Genomic DNA, 13857 nt, shown 5'->3' on the forward strand with positions numbered 1-13857 from the left:
AGTAGACAAAGAAAACTGGTTAGCCTTTGTTCCTATAAAATCCCAAACGCACACATTGTACTCTATTGAAACCCAACCAAGAACAGAATTTCATCAATTCCAGAGAACTCAGTCCAAGCAACGAGATACAAAATGCATCAAAAGAAAGAAAAACCGCAACTTGCGGCAATTTCCTAGCCACACTTCTCTCCCATTGTTGTGTTCATGCAAATGCCATTTGTTCATCTAAACCCAACTAACATCTCTATCAAACATCAAAGTTTCGATCGTGAGCTAGAAAAACAACAACCTTCAACGTCTAAACATACTAAAATCAGTCCCAAAATGCAATCTTTTCTCAATCATTTTCTTCTCCAGTTCATGGGATAATATAATCACTTTCTGGGCTCATTACTAAATGTAAGATCATACAAATCCATTTCCAGGCTAACGAAAATCATGCTATTTACACTGCTTATCTTTAAAACCCAACAATCGGAATTGCACCAATCCAAAAAGAAAACAACGGCAACCAGGGAAGCATCAAGACAGCAAAATATGATAAAAAAAACGGAGCCCAGCTAGCCACAAAATGTCACAGGATCATGCCTTTTGGACTTTGGATTCTCATGGATATGGCATTAAAGCAAGAAAGGGGAGAAACAAAAATGATCACCTGAACTGCTAGGGCCGAAAGCAAGAGTTTCTGCTGAGTTTTCGTTTGAAGCTAAAACTGGAGCGGTGGAGGCCGAACAGCTTCTTCCTCCGGACCAAAGCTCCCTCTTTTCTCTCCGCTGTTTCCTTTTTGCCTTCCAAACCTCCCCGTTGATCCCCCCTCTCTGGTCTCTCTCTTTCACTCTTTCTTTTCTGCCCCCTTTGCTGTTTTTTCTTTTAGCTGTTGACCCTCTCTCACTCCAAAACCCTCGCTCCGCTTTTCTTCTGCCCGTCCATGCTCTCTCCCAAATCTCTCGCTCCAGTGTTTTCCTTTCCAGATTGCGGCCGTCACTTTGCTCTCAAACCCTCCACTCTTGCTTGGTTTTTTCTCCTTCGACTCCCTCTCCCCCAAAACCTCCCCTTTTGCGGCTGTTTCTTTTTTTAGCTTCTTATAGCAACTTATCAACCCTAAAACCCTCAGCAAACTCTGCTAATATTGCAGCCCAAGGGCTGCCCGAGCCCTTCTTTGCAAGCTGCGAAAAACGCAGCTTGCATGCTACGGTTTTTTTTTTTTTTTTTTTTTTTTTTTTTTTTTTTGAAAAGTAATTTATTAATTACAGAAATGATAAAATAAAATATAAATAACAATAATAACAAAATTACACAAACCAGGTAATAATAATGAAAATAATTTAAAAACTAAACAACTAAAAACAATAAAAATGGCCATCTTTTCACATTTTCTTTTTCATTTCCATTCACTTTCTTTTTCTCAAATTAACTTAATAAAAATAACTAAAGTGCCCAAAGATTGAATTTAAAGAAATAAACATATTTTTGTGAACAAATTTTCCTTTTTCCTTTTTCTCTTTTTTTATTTTTCCAATCCAACTAAAGCCTATTTTTCCTTTTTTTTTTTAATTTTCTTTTCTCCATTTTTTTTGATTTTTCATTTTCATTTTTCCTTCAAGAAAGCATTGAATAAAAACAAAATGACTAAAACATATTTTTGATGTTTTCCTTTTCTTTTTTCCTAAAAACTCTACGCTAATCTTAAACTTAAAAGTTAAAACTAAAACTAAAAGTAAATAAGAATAAAAAGCAAATGAAATAGGTCAACTAAAAGGGCGAAAATGAATAAAACTAAAATAACCACTAAAAATGAGAAACAAACAATAACGAACTAGAATGCAAACAATCTAAAACAAACAAAATCATGAAATAGATGCCACCTACAAATTATTCAAAATTTGGTGTCTACAACAATCATAAGCAACTAAATAAGACAACTATTTGATTATCGTGGGATCCACTGAATTCAATGATCTGAGTTGACCAAAGCTACGAAGATAACATTGATACAAGAATGCTTAATGCGACCACGTGAATGAGACCAGAGCCACAGATTTCAATTGTACATAACATCTATGGGCAATGGTTTTCATATATCTATGGGGTCCATCTTATATAATATATATTATGCTTTAAGGAATCAAAAGTACTCTTGCCGTCTGGTCTCTCTTAACCTTATGCTTTTACAATTTATGAAACTTGGAGCTTTGGTCAACCGAAAGCAACATACAAACAATCCACTGGCAACCGAAAATTTAAACATATAACAATTATGTATTTAATCGCATCAGATTCCGCAGCCAGTAGTTATGAAAATAGAACCAATAGTAATAAAACTATGAATTACTAACACAAGATTATTTCTTAATAATCAACCATATGGCTCTGATACCACTTGTTAGGGTGGTTATCTAAATTTAACCATTGGTGAAAACCATCACCTGTTAAATCTAAGATCTATATGGCGATTATTAAGAAATAAATAAACGATAAAATAGCGGAAGCGTACCTGGATTCATATCGACAACTGACATATGAATCTTCAAGGATATTGGGGTAGCCTTCCAAGTCAACACGTATTTGCCAAATCTAGAGAGAGCCCTTTAGTATCTCTCTGGTATCTTTCCTGACGATGGGATATCAGGAAAGAGCTATATTTTGTGGTACTAGGGAAATACGATAAAAGAATAATCCGTGTGACTTGGGGAGCATAACCCTATTTATAGGTAACATTCCTGTTACCTTTTGGAACCCTATTTCAGCCCATCATAGAAATAGGAGCTCTTAAGTTTCTACACATTAAAGGCCCACATCCTATTAGATACATTAAGTTCAAACTATATTTGATCACTTTAATTGGACTTAACCTTATTTGATAGTTTGCAACCCATAATTATTCACATATAAGTCCAATGTTGGATTAAGGATCCAACATGTTTTACTAAGGGTTGCCATCCAGTTAAACCTCACATCTGCATAAGACACAAGTACTGAGAATTTTATAGTTAGTCTTTGCAGGTTACAAAGTACTCTTTGCTATTATATTATTGATATCCTTATGTACACGTATTCATGAATGGTGGAGTGAAATTAGAAGTGATATTAATGTTTCGTAATTACAAATAGTTGCAGTATCAGGTGTGAATTTTTTGTCTATAGCATAAGAATTGAAGCTTGGCAATTGTTATGTTGTGTAACGAGTCCTGCATGTGTAGTGTTGGAGCTTAATTCACATCTCTTACATAAAAATGAAGGAAAAATGTGATTTTTTATAACCTTGGAGTCTCTCCTTATATCAAATGTCTTTTTTTTTTCAGTCTTTAGCTCCCTTTGTGTTCTATAAGACAACAAGTCTTCTGTCATACGCCAGGGTGTAAAATTCATGATATATGCTCTAATGTATTGATATTTGTTTTTCTAGTAAGGTTTAACTTTTGAGAAGGACACCTGTCAATATATGAACATGTTTAGTATGAGTGTTACACATCAATGTGTAAGACAAGACCATAGCCTTTCTATAGCATGTATTTATGCAATGATTTTAAACATAATCTTCAAGTAGCTTTCCATTATTCCACAAGAAACAGCAAGAACATGCATGATAGGTGTAGTTCTCAATAACTAGTAGTACTGTTTTTGTGCTTCCAGTTTTTGGTATTAATAACAGTTAATTTTAGGAGTGCAAGCAAATCGGATGGACAAATTTGTATTCTATGTTAGGACAAATAAAAGAAAAATGGAAAAAAGAAGGGAAGGCTTCAAATCGTGAATCTAATTCACTTTTCATTAGGTTATATTCGTCGTATATAAAGTGCAATTATTCGGACAAATACCTTTAGAATAAGATGAAGATTCGGTTAGGCAATATTTGTCCTGTGCATTGCACTAATATGACAAACCACTAAAATATGGAGTGTTTTTGTAGAAGTTCAAAACGTAAAAAAGTGATTTTTACAACAAACTATCATCTATTTGATATTTTATAGAAGAGATTGTGATGTACTAAGAGTTGACATTTTTGTCTAATGATTTCATTTTTTTTCTAGAATTGTGTCATCCAAGAGATTCCTCTCTACTAATACAAGCGGTTAGACATTTATCAGAGGTTTAAACACCATTTGGAGGGAAACTAACTATCAAAACATGAAAAGGTGTCAAAACAGGATGTTTGAACATTTTGACCGTTAATAAGGTTCTACTTACGGATCTAATTTGACAGTGATAGGGGGAAACACCTCAAAATAGCTCACCAAAGAATCTAATATGTAAGTCAGGAATCCAATTCTGATAAAAAAACTTAAGCCATTAGGTTTCAAACCCTTATTTACATATTAACTGGTTTTTTTCTATCTTTCAGACTAATGTAAGATATAACTCTTTACTCATGAATCTAGCAAATCTCCCCCTTCATGAGTAACTCTTCACATTAAACCCAAATTTACAAACCCTTTTTCGAGCCCACTTTAAGACTCAACGCAAACCTACCTTATCATTTAAAGTCACCTCTTCTCTCAAACATGAACCCACTTTTCTTCAACATTCAAATTGCATTATGGATTTTTGCCAACCCTTGGCTCCTTGGTTTAATACCAACCGGACCCCCTGCCAAACTCATGGTGCGCCTTGTCCAACACTAGCCAAATTTCTTAGCACTTTGGTACTTCGGTCCACCATCAAGAAGAGAATTTTTCACCGGTCCAACTCCTAGAAAAATTCATTTGCTCATGAGCAACCCAATCTCGCAACCTGAAACTCTGATACTACTTATTAGGGTAACATGCCAACTATTTGAAATAGAAAAAGGAAAAATCAACGATTTAATAGAAAACAATATCTAGCACGAATGATGAGTAACACACAAAATTAATGTGGTTCAACTTAATCACTAAACCTACGTCCACGGAGAGAAAAATTTATTCTTACTATGAGAGAAAAACACCACAAGATTACAACTTGATTCCTAAACCTCAACTCTTGTATAATCTTCTCACCTATTAAGAACTCTCTCACTCCTTTCTTGTGTATCTTTATAGTATGCTAATCTATTTATTTATAGAGAACATTATTTGGCCAAAAATCAAATAAACAATTGGAAACTAATACTAATTCCTAAACTTATACAGAATAAGAAATAACATCTAAATCCTAAACCAAATATGAAATTTTTTGACTATTACTTCAAGTAACAAAAATCAATTACGAAACTAGTTACTTCCCATACAAAATAAGGATCTTGACTAAAAGAAATTAAACAAATTTTCTAACAAATCTACATCTTGGTGAATATTTCTTTTAGCAAACAGAGCAAACCATCCAAAAAGAAACTCCATTTGCCTTTTTACCACCAAATACTTTAGTGCCTAACTACACACTCGAATCAAAACGGTCTTATTTTCAATTGATTCAATTGGCAAATGAACTTGTATAGCTAACCAAGTCCAACATCTAGTTGAATCGCTAGAGGGACCTCAATTCACCCTCTCTCATAGCAGGATTTTTCCTCTCACCACCATTTATAATTTGAGAGTATTCCTGGATCTCCTTCGTTGTGTTACGCTCCTAAGCCATTAAGGTATTCAAATGGTACAAATTATCATACTTTTTTCCCATCAACAAGACTGTCTCGCCATGTGTGATTTTTAAAACTCCACATGCAGCTGAAAAATGGTAGCTCACAATTCTAACTGACTCAAAGAGATTAGATTCCTTCGTAACTTTAGAACATAAGCCACACCACCCAAAGAACGAATCTCTCCATTCAACATTTTAATTTTTACCACTCCAACACCTTTGACTTCATAAATAGATTCATCACCCAAAAACAAAATTTGCCTTCTTTCTTTGGAGAGTATCAAAATAGTTTAACTTGGAGCAGACATGTGAAACACATCCAGAATCTAAAATCCAGTCATCATGAGAAGAAGTGTTATTACCTTTGGAGATTGTGAGAATATCTGCACTTGATATATATCCAACAAAACCATCATACTCATTCTCATTATTTTTCTTATGATGAGGGCAATATCTTTTGATATGGCCAAACTCATGACAACCAAAGCACTGGACTCCACCCTTTCTCTAGGCCTTTGAACCACCTGCCTTAGATTCACCGCCAAGTTCTTTTCCTATTTTATTCTCACCTAGAGCAAGTAACGCAGTTTCTTGAGTCACATCCTAATTTGTCTTCCTTTGTTTTTCATGATCAAACAAAGATGACTGCACATTCTCGAATTCTAAAGTGTCTTTCCCATTGATAGGGTGTATTTTAGTGGGATATTTTGGGCATTATTACACAATTATTTGACTAAATATTTTCATTAATTGGGTGAATTTTACTCAAATATGATTTTGGTGCCAATTGCAGGATGTGATGCTGAAAAGTACTTAAAATCGAAATTTAGAGGAGTCGTTGTACGTGGGCCACTTCAAGCAGTGGGGTCCGCTTGAGAAGCTGACGAAACTAAATTGTAATAGACTTTATTTTATTTTATTTGACGGAGTCTTTTTTTAATTTTTGAATACTAATTTCCGATTAGAGGAAATCTCTCCCTTGAATTTCGGTGCGACCAAAACAGATAGAGGGGAGTATTAGACTCGAGGAGGTCGGCTTTTGCAAGGAGATTACTTTTCGGCTGGCTTAGGTTTCTTTTCGTTCCTTTTTTGCTTTTGAATTGGGTCGACGGTAGCTTTGAAAAACAATTAGGGGACAAAACCACCATGGTTGACTTTGCAATTTTATTGGATTTTATATCTTGTGTGGATTGAATTGAAGAAACCAAGCAAAGCAATCTCTCGTAAGTCTTGCTAGTAATTAGGAGAAGGAATTAGGCCCGCAATTGTTGACCCTTTGGCTTTGCTTTTCAATTGACTTTGACTGGAATTGAAATAGGGCATCAGACCCTCTTTCACGTTTGCTCCGTGAGAGATAATTGGAAGCAATTAAATCCCGTGCATTTTCCTCCTGTAGTGGACCGAAGTGGGAGAATCGATTTGCAAACTTGTCCCAATTCTGCACGCGCGGTTTGTCCTCCATTAATGGAGGGCTAATTCTCTAATTCTAGTCAAGGGGGCAACTGACGAATTGGTTCAGCAATTATTGTGAGATCTAAACCGTTTTTAATTATTTTCTTCATTTATTGATATTTGTTTGTTTCCTGCTTCTAATTGTTATAACCCTTGTGTGTGATTGATTAGTGCGTAATAATTAATTATTCATATAGGCTATTTTGCTAATTAGGGGTAATTGAATCCGTAATTGTTCGTTATCCCAATCTTAGTAGCAGCTGGCGTAATTGGGTTTATGTCAGGGGAACATACGATCTCGTTTAAACAAACCCTTGTAGCATGCTTGTTAGTTAGGATTGGGCCTTTCTAATTATTAATGCAATCTAGAAATTAAATTCTACGGTCGTACCTAGGGTTGTTTTTGGGTTAGAGAAATAGTTAACGGTCGTACCTTAACTATCGCGAAATTAAGGAAATGTTGGTTGTTTATCGCGTGCATGACAACTATAACTAATCTATTAATAAATGTTAGAATTATCTGTGAATCGATGATCAGTGCATGAACCATTTCCGAAGTGTACCCTTGGCTAGAGTTTCTCCAATTATTTCTTTTAATTAATTATTTCCTGCATTTTATCTATTTAGTTGGCGTTTAATCCCAAAAATCCCCCTTTAATCTTTACTTGAAAAGAAACAAATTTCTCGTTAGTCCCTGAGGAGACAACCCTACTTGCCACTGTCTACTAGTTAGTGAATTCAGTTAAATAATTAATTCAAGTATATCGGATTAAGCAAACTCTTCGGGAACAGGGTGAATCAAGTAACCCATTGCACACCTAGAGTCCCTGCTCCAGTACTAGAATTGATTATTTACTGCTTCAGGTGGTAGTTGGGTTTTATTTATCATTATTGCACAGGTTCGGCACCTGTCAATTTTTGGCGCCGTTGCGGGGGACTGCATTTGAATTATTTATTTCTTTTTGAGTTCGGTTCCTTCTTGGAATTTTTGCTAGTTTATGCTTCATTCTTCTCGCACAAGTGAATTGATATACGACCCTGAGGTTGAGAAGGCAGCGCGTAAGCGAAGGCAAGAGACTAAGAGGCGAAAAGAAGGGCAATTATCTATTGCAAACGAATCAGTAGAAGACGAATTTAGCATGGCCAACACCCAAACATTAAGGGAGCTGACTACCCCGGAATTGACCCACCATCCCTTGTGCATCACATTCCCCACTTTAGCTGAGAATACCGCCTTCGAGTTGAAGTCGGGGTTGATTCATCTCCTACCCTCGTTCCATGGTCTCTTTGGTGAAGAACCCCACAAACACGTCAAGGAGTTCAAAGTGGTTTGCTCTAGCATGAAACTTCTTGAGGTCACTGAGGAGCAGATTAGACTTAGAGCCTTCCCCTTCTCTCTCAAAGATGCAGCGAAGGATTGGCTATACTACCTACTTGCAGGTAGTATTACCACTTGGGCACAATTGAAAAAGAAATTTCAAGAAAAATTCTTCCCCGTATCCCGGGCTGCGAGTTTGAGGAAGGAGATATGCAGCATTAAACAGTATCTCGGAGAATCCTTATATGACTATTGGGAAAGGTTCAACAAGTTGTGCACTAGATGCCCGTAACATCAAATTAGTGAACAACTGTTGATCCAGTACTTCTATGAAGGGTTTCAGTCAACTGATAGGAGTATCATTGACGCCGCAAGTGGGGGGGCACTGGCAAACAAGATGCCAAAGGAAGCATGGGAGCTTATTGAGTCAATGGCAGAAAATTCGTAGCAATTTAGCTTCCGTGAGAGCAACCTCATCCGTAGGGTCAACGAGGTTGAGACGTCATCCATTCAGCAACAACTGTCGGAGTTGACATCTGTTGTTAGGCAATTAGCAGTGGGGAACGTGCAGCGAGCGAAGGTCTATGGAATCTACACGAGCATGGACCACTGTACGGACACATGTCCCCTTTTGCAAGAGGACGGAGGTGAACAGGTGAACATGGCCGGAGGTATACCCGCGCCCTTAAGGCAGTATGACCCGTACTCCAATACATACAACCCCGATTGGAGAGACCATCCCAATTTCAATTATGGGAACAGGCCACAAAATTCACTCTCAAATCGTCCACCAGGGTTACAGCAACCATAGCAACCAAAGCCTCAACTTTCATCCTCCAACTCAGGAAGCTCTTTGGAGGATATTGTCAAGAGTCTGGCCACGACTACCACTTAACTCCAGCAGGAGACCAGAACATTGACCACGAATATGGCTCAGTTTCAGCAAGAAACTAGAGCCTTAACCATGAGCACTACTCAATTCTAGCAGGACACCAGAGCAGTCATGAAAGATATGGAGGCTCGAATAAGCTAAATGGAAACTGCCATCAATTGCCTGGAGTCCCACATTTATGGGAAATTGCCGTCGCAATCCGAGGTAAATCTCAAAAATGTAAGTGCCATGACACTGAGGAGTGGCAAGGAACTGGAGGGACCTAAAGTAGAAAATTCGAAAAGCAAAAGTGAGGAGGAGATAGAAAAAGAAATTGAAGAGGAAGGACGCATTCGCGAGGATCCTAAGGTAACATTCACTCCTCCACCCCTTATTAAATCTAACTTACCTCCTTTTTCTTGCAGGTTGGAAAAGACAAAGAAGGTAGAGAAGGAAAAAGAGCTTTTGGATGTGTTTTGAAAAGTGGAGATCAACATCCCCTTGTTGGATGCAATCAAGCAGATACCGAAGACACCAAATTTTTGAAAGATTTGTGCACCCACAAAAGGAAGCTAAGGGGTGATGAAAGAGTAGCGGTGGGAGAAAACATGTCAGCTATACTCCAAAGGAAACTCCCACCAAAATGTGGAGACCCAAGTATGTTCACCATTCCCTGAAAATAGGAGGTACCCCAATTAGGAAAGCGATGTTAGATTTGGGGGCGTCAATTAATGTTATGCCTAAAACAATTTATGCCTCTTTTAATCTTGGGCCATTAAAAGGCACAGGCATTATAATCCAACTAGCAGACCATACTAACGCTTATCCAGAGGGGTTAGTTGAAGACATTTTGGTACAGGTCAATGAGTTAGTCTTTCCTGCAGATTTCTATGTCCTAGATATGGGGGATGAGAGGTCATTAAATTCGTCACCTATTTTGCTAAGTAGATCATTTTTAAGCACTGCTAGGACAAAAATAGATGTGAATAAGGGTACTTTGTCGATGGAGTTTGATGGTGAAATTATAAATTTCAATATCTTTGATGCGATGAAATACCCGGATGAGGCTAACTCTGTTTTTACTTTAAGTGTTATTGAGCCCCTTGTACAGGACACATTTGAATTGGATGGGGACGATGCACTGGCAGTGGCATTGGCCAAACATCTTGAGTTGGGAGCAACTCCTGATGTAGAAATAACTGATGAGTTATACCGTGCAGTTGAAGCACTGCATTCGCTCCCACCAATTTCTCCAAGGTATGAGCTTACTTCTCTCTTTGTACCAGAAACTCAGGCGAAATTGTTGTCTTCTGTTGTTCAGGCACCTGAGTTGGAGCTCAAGCCTCTCCCAAAACACTTGAAGTATGCATTTCTCGACGATAAGGAGACACTGCCGGTCATCATATCTGCTCACTTGTCACCAAGGTAAGAAGACAACCTTATTCGTCTTTTTCGAGATCATAAGGAGGCAATTGGGTGGAGTATAGCAGACATCTAGAAAATTAGCCCCTCCTTATGCATGCATCGGATCCGGCTTGAGGATGATGCAAAGCCGGTAAGACAGGCACAACGGAGATTGAATAGAAGTGGTAAAGAAGGAGATAACTTAAATTCCTGAAAGTGGGAATCATTTTCGCCATCTCAGACAGTCCATGGGTGAGTCCGGTCCAGGTAGTCCCGAAAAAGGTGGGAGTAACGGTAGAAGAGAAGTAGGAAGGCAAGATGGTCCCGGTAAGGAAACCCACAGGATGGCGCCAGTGTATCGACTACCGGCGACTGAATGCCGTGACGAAGAAGGACCACTTCCCTCTCCCTTTTATTGATTAGATGATAGAGAGAGGTTAACTGGTCGTGTCTATTACTATTTTCTTGATGATTTTTCAGATTATTTCCAGATCGCGATAGCACCGGAGGACCAGGAGAAAACTACATTCACCTGCCCCTTTGGTACGTTTGCCTACCGGAGGATGCCTTTCGGCCTCTGCAACGCTCCAGCGACTTTTCAAAGGTGCATGGTGAGTATCTTTTCCGAATATGTAGAAAATATTATTGAGGTGTTCATGGATGATTTTAGTGTGTATGGGAATAGTTTTGATGAATGCCTTGATAACTTAGCTTTGATTTTGAAAAGATGCATAGAAACGAATTTAGTTCATAATTGAAAAAAATGTTACTTCATGGTGGAGCATGGTATTGTCTTAGGACATGTAGTGTCGGTTAGAGATATAGAGGTAGATAAAGTAAAAGTCGATATTATTTCTACTTTACCGTACCCCGTAAGTGTACGAAAAGTGCGTTCCTTTTTGGGTCATGCAGGGTTCTACAGAAGATTCATCAAAGATTTCTCCAAAATTGGAATATCCCTGTTCAAGTTGTTGCAAAAGGATGTAGCATTTGACTTTACCGAGGAGTGCAAGATGGCATTTGACAAATTAAAGGGATCGTTAACCTCACCACCCGTCATTCAACCTCCCGACTGGAGCCTCTCATTCGAAATAATGTGTGACGCGAGTGACTACGCAGTGGGAGCGGTGTTGGGGCAAAGAATTGGCAGGGCAGCACATGCAATCTGCTATGCATCGAAGGCGTTGAATGGAGCTCAACTCAACTACTCTATAACAGAAAAAGAATTGCTAGCTGTGATTTTTGCATTAGAAAAATTTAGACCCTATTTGTTAGGTGCAAAAGTAATAGTTTTCTCTGATCATGCAGCCTTAAGGTACTTGATGACGAAGAAGGATGCAAAACCAAGGTTCATCAGATGGGTCCTGCTCCTGCAAGAGTTCAACTTGGAGATTAAAGATAAAAGTGGGGCAGAGAACTTTGTTGCGACCACTTGAACCGCTTGCTTGCACATAAGGAGGAGCAACCGTTGAGAGAGGCGTTCCCAGAGGAACAACTACTTGCCGTTAATTCGTCGGCACCTTGGTATGCTGATATAGTAAATTTTTTAGTGACTAATCAATTGCCTGCAGGTTGGTCGAAGGCAACGAGAGACAAGTTAAAGAGTGATGCCAAATACTATATTTGGAACGACCCCTACCTTTGGAGACAATGTTCAGATCAAGTGCTAAGAAGGTGTGTGAGTGCAGGTAAATTCCACTCCATTTTATATTTCTGTCATTCATTTGCATGTGGAGGGCATTTTGGGCCCAAACGAATAGCTTGCAAAGTGTTGGAGAGTGGCTTTTACTGGCCCACTCTTTTTAAAGATGCGTACTTATTTTGCAAATCCTGTGATAGGTGTCAAAGGGTGGAAAATATTTTTCGTAAGGACCAAATGTTTCAAACCCCCATGTTGTTTGTTGAAATTTTTGATGTTTGGGAGATAGATTTTATGGGTTCTTTTCCCTCATCTTTTGGTTTCCTATACATCTTACTTGTGGTTGATTATGTCTCTAAATGGGTGGAAGCCAAATCCACCCGTACTAACGACTCTAGAGTGGTTGCAGAGTTCTTAAAATCTAATATTTTTATCCTCTTTGGAATGCCAAGAGCTGTGGTAAGTGATAGGGGGACATACTTTTGTAATAAGACTATCGCTGCCCTGTTCCGAAAGAACGACGTGATCCACAAAGTGTCCGCACCGTATCACCCACAGACAAATGGTCAAGCCGAAGTGTCGAACAGGGAGATCAAATCAATATTGAAAAAGATGGTGCAGCTCGATAGGAAGGATTGGAGCTTGAAGTTAGAAGATGCACTATGGGCGTACTGCACCGCGTATAAGACGCCGATTGGGATGTCACCGTATAGATTAGTCTTCGGTAAGGCTTGTCATCTTCCTGTGGAGTTCGAACACAAGACGTTTGGGCAGTGAAGCAGTGCAACATGAACTTGGAAGAAGCAGGGGTCCAAAGGAAATTGCAGTTATAAGAATTGAAAGAGATCAGGAATGATGCATACGAGAATGCCACGATTTACAAGGAGAAGAGCAAAATCTTCCATGATCAGCAAGTCTCAAGAAAATCTTTTGTAGTGGGGCAAAAAGTCCTCTTGTATCACTCGAGACTTAAATTTTTTCCCAATAAGTTGCATTCTCGTTGGATTGGTCCATTTGTCGTGTCTAATGTGTTTCATTATGGTGCAGTGGATATCCAAAGTTTAAAGACGAAGAAAAAGTTCGTAGTGAATGGCCATCGTCTCAAACCTTATTATGAAGGATTCTCTATTGAAGAAGTAGACGTTGTACACCTCAAGAATCCAATTGATCTTGCTTGAGGACTCCGGCCGTGTCTAGCCAAAAACATTAAAGAAAGGCACTACTTGGAGCATGGTTTTTACCATTAAAGAATCCAATTGATCTGTTGAAGAGTTTTTACTGTTTTCATTTGTTTAATTAGTTTCGAGGAGTTTGTTGCCTATTTCTCTGATTGTTGGTGTTTGAGAGCGGTAATTGGTAAAACCTACCTTGTTGGCTGCCTGTTTCCTTCTTTTGAACACCATTACCATGCCTTTGCCCTGTTAACTGATATCCAATGACTAAACCAAAAACTAAGGGCAAGAACAAACCTTCCACTTCCACCCCACAGCCTACGGTCCCCTTGGGGGGACCTGCCCCAGCGACTGCTCCGGGAGGGCCCCGGACCCGCCTTGGGCGGAATAGGGAGGTTCATATCTTCTCTCCGACCCATTTTGGCGGTCATTTGACCTTCACCCG

At 38.7% G+C, this 13857-nt stretch overlaps 1 non-coding gene across 1 annotated transcript; it reads right to left on the reverse strand.

The window, feature by feature from the left end:
* Window positions 1-8519: 8519 nt before the first annotated feature.
* Window positions 8520-8626, reverse strand: LOC113764263. Its single transcript, XR_003467543.1, has one exon. It is a non-coding gene; the product is annotated as a small nucleolar RNA R71 (small nucleolar RNA).
* Window positions 8627-13857: the final 5231 nt, after the last annotated feature.

This window comes from Coffea eugenioides, chromosome 2 (assembly GCF_003713205.1).
Source record: "Coffea eugenioides isolate CCC68of chromosome 2, Ceug_1.0, whole genome shotgun sequence".
Classification (NCBI taxonomy): domain Eukaryota; kingdom Viridiplantae; phylum Streptophyta; class Magnoliopsida; order Gentianales; family Rubiaceae; genus Coffea; species Coffea eugenioides.